This window comes from Diadema setosum, chromosome 10 (genome assembly GCF_964275005.1).
Source record: "Diadema setosum chromosome 10, eeDiaSeto1, whole genome shotgun sequence".
NCBI lineage: Eukaryota > Metazoa > Echinodermata > Echinoidea > Diadematoida > Diadematidae > Diadema > Diadema setosum.
The window spans coordinates 3,558,505-3,564,024 of NC_092694.1; the positions used below are offsets into that span (position 1 = coordinate 3,558,505).

The window sequence follows — 5,520 nt, forward strand, 5'->3', positions numbered from 1 at the left end:
GTTGGTCCATTCCGTCTATCTATCATCAAATGGTCTAAAATAAAACCAAATTTGTCCAATATAAATTTGGTGTACACATCATTGATTTTGGTCCATTGCCCAGTTGGTCTAGCCTTAGTCTGTCTATCATCGTTTAGTCTACACCCATTTAGTCTAATAACCATTGATCTTATTGTCATTTGGTCTAATAGCCAGCCTCCTGGTCTAATCAGGTACCATTTGGTCCAATCCTCGTTTTGTCTGTATGACCAACTGGGCTATTTTTTTTTTCTTTTTTCTCTTTTTTTTTTGGGGGGGGGGGGGGGCTTTTAATTAATGTGTAAACCAAATTTATATTGGACAAATTTGGTTTTATTTTAGACCATTTGATGATTAGACGAAATGCAATTAGACCAACTCATAATAGACGAAAAAACATTGGGGGCTTTTTCTGGAATCCCGCGACGCGACGTCGCAGCACGCATTCCCATTAGCATGCACATACAGACAGCGCGCAAACTTTGAGATTTTCAGAGCGAGCTTGCGCGCGCTGTCTGTATGTGCATGCTAATGGGGATGCGTGATGTGATGTGACGTTGCACTGCGGGATGATTCCAGGAAAGCGCCCAAACTGGCCAAATCAATTTTTTTTTTTCATTTAAATCATGTTTTCTTCGATTTAAATCATTTGATTTTTTTCATGGGCAGGCATGTATTAAATTCTGTAAGTTTTTAGTTTACAAAGTAAATAATTTAGAGTTTACACATGTACATGTAAAGGGTAGAATAACAGTAAGGATGTGTAATAGCAAAGGTTCGATGATTATTGATTCACTTATGACTATTATCACAGTTTTAAGATGTTCCAACTGCTTGGCCCCATGCACTTATTAAAAGAGCAGAGTTATTATTAGATGCCGATGTATAATGGAATTTACTAGAAGAGTAAGTATTATTTTGGTGATATCTATTGCTACATCTGAACAAATTTGCATTAGTTTCAGAAGCTACTTTTTGTTTGACAAGGAACAGTACTAAGGCAATATTTGTGACCATCACTGACACTGCATTCAATTTACAAGATACAGGACTTGAAGGACTATGCAGAAACATTCCCGTAGACCGCTGCACAGTACTGGTGCTCAGGAGCTGATGTGGTGTCTTGTGTCCCTCCCTGTACTGTCCCAGGCCTGGAAAATGCGACCTTGTGCTGTGTGGGTCTCCTTCCTCTGGCGCTTGGTGAGTCGCCGCCTCTCGACCAGCTCGACGGTGATGTCAACCACTCGAGACTCCCTCCAGAGCAGGTTGGACAGCTGGTATACCCCAAGCGCCTTACCGAAGGACCGCATCTTGAGGCGAAGATGGAATCTTTCCGCGTCGTTGTTTGTCCAAATGGCCCTCTCGAACACTGCCCAGGAGTCCATGGGCCACAGGGGGTTGGTGAGCCAGGTCTGATGGATACAATGTACTCCAAGAGCTGCAAACGTAAGAGAAAGAAATCATTAGTGCACATAGTCTGATAATGTTTGGGTGCAGTGGCAATCCAGTTTTAAGAATGACAATATTCTCTTTAAGCAATAATGTTCATGATTTCAAAACTTTTTCAAATAAGTTCACTTAAATTGAAATTTATTTTACTTCTAGAAGAAGAAGGGATAAAAGGATCAATCATTCTGGCTCTACATACAAAGTTCATTGTAAATTTGTCATTGTAAGTCCTATTTCCTTGAAAGAATTGTGGCGTATTCTTTCTTTATTTTCTTTTTTTTTTTCCTTCATTTATTTATTTTTGTGGAGGGAAGGAGTAGAATTTAGAGGATCAAGCAGATCAACCGGCAGTTTTCTTTCGTTATAACGAAATTTCGTTATAGCCGAATGAATAAACAATAAAAATACATAGAGTTGATAATGTTGCGGCCCCAAATTTTATTTCGTTGTAACCGGAATTTCGTTATAACCGTGTTCGTTATAACGGGAGTGCACTGTATCTAGCATCATTAATCAATAATACAAACCTGAATCATAAATGTGGTAAATGAACAATGCGGTCTGTTATTGTTGCGTCATTGCGTTAGGGCGCGTTGTGACTATGCCAATGACGCAGCTTGCGTGTGGTTGGCATCGTTGGCATGGGCACAACGGAACGTTTATGTTCATGGGATAAGATGACGCAGATGGAATTGATTCTCGACTTTGACTTTGACCTGTGAGACAAATGGGCATGGACATACGGGTAGTCTCTGCGAGTTCTTTGATGTCGAATAACCAAAATAGAATTTGTTATTCTGTATAGGGTCTAGACGCATTACGAGATGTACACATGAGGATGATACGGAGTTTATACATGTATCGGCAGACTGAGACTGTTTGATTTGTTCAGTAAAATATATGCAACCTCAACTGGAGACTGTCAGCGTCATCATTAACCCGGCTTACAACATAAATGAAGCCTAGGAGGTGCATTCAAAGTCAAAAAGTTTACTGCAGTTTGCCGAGAAGAATCAGGGGGCGAGCTCAAATTTTTATCGACTGCAATCCCTACACTTGTACATTGTTCACCGTATACATGTGCCTCCTCAACATTCTCGTATTGTCATGACATTGCCATGTATAGTAATACACTGTACTTATGAGTATAGCCTATTTCAACACTCAGACATGTAATTGCCATCAAACCTCTTTATGTGGCATATATGTATACTAGTATACAAAGTCCCTGTATAACCTATAATGGAGTAAAGTAAGAAAAATATGGGGGGGGGGGGATACCACTGTCGCACTGCCCCCTTTCTTTTAATTCGCTGTCCCAGGGACTTCCTATGTCCTCATTCAAATTAACTTCTGAATCTAGTTAAATTGAAAATGTACAGTTATTATTCACTAATTCACCGAATGCTAGTATATGCATCTGCTAACTCATTTACATCAATGTTTCTCAATTTATTCTTCCACAGATTCGTGAAGGTAGAAATACCGCTGACTGCGCTCTTGCACCCTATCCTCTCCGTCTTTCACATGTGGAGTGGATGCACAGCTTCTCAATGGTGAGGTAGCCTGTCGGGGGGACTCCTCAGCATAATCACCAGCTTTACGCGACCACCTTCAGTCGTCGGCTCTACTGTGTCCATGGCAGCTGTGTTGTCCTGGATGTTGGGGATTTTATTGTCGTCAGCCTGGACGTCGATGCAAGCGGGACTTCCCTCAGCCATAGCCTCATCTGCCTTGTCAGCATTCATTGGAGCAGGGAGGGGGTCCTCATCCCCAGACTCACTGGAGGTTTCCCAACTGCAGTGGGGCCAATCTGGACTGTGAGGGAGAGACTGGAGACATGGAGTGACATCATCAGCCTTCATTGCAGCTGGCGCAGGATTTGCCTCTTTTGACTCCGGCACTGGTACGTCTTTAACTTCAGAAGACTTTGAGAGGCACGCTTCCTCTTTTCTGCTTCTTCTCCAATCTTTTTACTGATTCGTCGGGCCATTTGCGTGCGCTTACATACAATGACTATGAGTGAGTACACTGATGACTCACCCGTAGTTTCAGGTTTGTTCATGGTGGAATCAGGGGTGCATGCTCTCACAGGCACCCTCCAGGTACAGCTACTCCCCCTCCCCCAAATGAATGAATAAATAAATATAAGTAACTCAGAAAATAAATAAATAAGTAAGTAAATAAATAAATAAGTAAGTAAATAAGTACAAATATTCCTATGTTAAGGGAATCTCGTGGCTGTTTAATAGTCTGTTCCTTCTTTCGGAAGGAACGAGAAGCATGGGGAGGACACGCAAGACGAAAGAGGTTCTGCCTGCCAAATTCCAACGAAGATGTGGCTGTACTTTCCACAACATCGCATCACCTTTGTCTGCTAGATTGTACAACCAATCAAGCAGGAAAATACAGATCAATGAAAATACTCGGCTCACTGCCTTTTTACTGTGTAAAGACAAAACATGTTGTTGAGCAGATCCTCCGTTAGACCTCATGATATCCATCTTGCAATCTCACGAGGGACCAGCCCTACCACGCTCCCACAGCAGTTGCCCTTACAGTCTGTCGTGGAGTGGATGCACAGCTTCTCAATGGTGAGGTATCCTCTCGGGGGACTCCTCGGCATAATCACCAGCTTAACGCGACCACCTTCCGTCGTCAGCTCTACGGTGTCCATGGCAGCTATGTTGTCCTGGATGTTGGGGATTTCATTGTCGTCAGCCTGGACGTCGATGGAAGCGGGACTTCCCTCAGTGATGGCCTCATCTGCCTCATCTGCCTCATCAGGGAGGGGATTCTCATCCCCAGACTCACTGGAGGTTTCCCAACTGCAGTTGGACCGATCTGGACTGTAAGGGAGAGACTGGAGACATGGAGTGACGTCATCAGCCTTCATTGGAGCTGGCGCAGGATTTGCCTCTTTTGACTCCGGCACTGGTACGTCTAACTTCAGAGGACTTTTGAGAGGCACGCTTCCTCTTTTCTGCCTCTTCTCCAATCTTTTTACTGATTCGTCGGGCCATTTCCGTGCACTTTCATACAATGACTATGAGTGAGTACACTGATGACTGTAGTTTCAGGTTTGTTCATGGCGGAATCAGGGGTGTGTACTCTCACAAGCACCCTCCAGGTAGAGCTACTCCCCCTCCCCCAAATGAATGAATAAATAGATAAATAAGTAACTAAGAAAATAAATAAATAAATAAATAAATCAGTAACTAAGAAAATAAATAAATCAATAAGTTAGTGAATAAATAAATAAATACATTGTCAAATATTCCCATGTTAAGGAAATCTCGTGGCTGTTTAACAGTCTGTTTCTTCTTTCGGAAGGAACTAGAAGCATGGGGAGGACACACAAGACGAAAGAGGTTCTGCCTGCCATATTCCAACGAAGATGTGGCTGTACTTTCCATAACATTGCATCACCTTTGCCTGCTAGATTGTACAACCTATCAAGCAGGAAAATACAGATCAATGAAAATACTCGGCTCACTGCCTTTTTCCTGTGTAAAGACAAAACATGTTGTTGAGCAGATCCTCCGCTAGGCCTCTTGATATCCATCTGGCAATGTCACGAGGGACCAGCCCTACCACCCTCCCACAGCAGTTGCCCTTACAGTCTGTCGTGGAGTGCCTACCACCCTCCTACAGCAATCCCTTACAGTCTGTGCTGGTCGACCCCTCGAGTTAGGACGTGTCTCTTTTAGATCCCCATCATCTCATCATCCATTTAGTCTGCTGTCGGTGCCATAGGGATCATGGGGGTTGTCAGGATCTCGTTCCGCCTTCATCAGAAATGCAGGATTTTCTAGCGGTCTCACCTTGTAGGCGCAGTAACTACAGCAAAAAGGTATAAAAAAATATCAGGTCTCTTAACTGTCACCAAATACGAATTCTGAAACATTTTACTGAAAAATGCAACAACAAGCATTTGCGTAAAATCTTTTATTGATTATAACCAGAACATATGGTATAGGGCATACCATATACCTCACAGATGCTCAGTCATATGTACTAATATGCACGTGCCTCACATGATGTGACGAACCA

The 5,520-nt window shown here is 42.8% G+C and overlaps 2 pseudogenes; both read right to left on the reverse strand.

Moving 5' to 3' along the window:
• Positions 1-2,860: 2,860 nt before the first annotated feature.
• Positions 2,861-3,532, reverse strand: LOC140234416 (uncharacterized; annotated as a pseudogene).
• A 426-nt stretch (positions 3,533-3,958) lies between these two features.
• Positions 3,959-4,490, reverse strand: LOC140234417 (uncharacterized; annotated as a pseudogene).
• Positions 4,491-5,520: the final 1,030 nt, after the last annotated feature.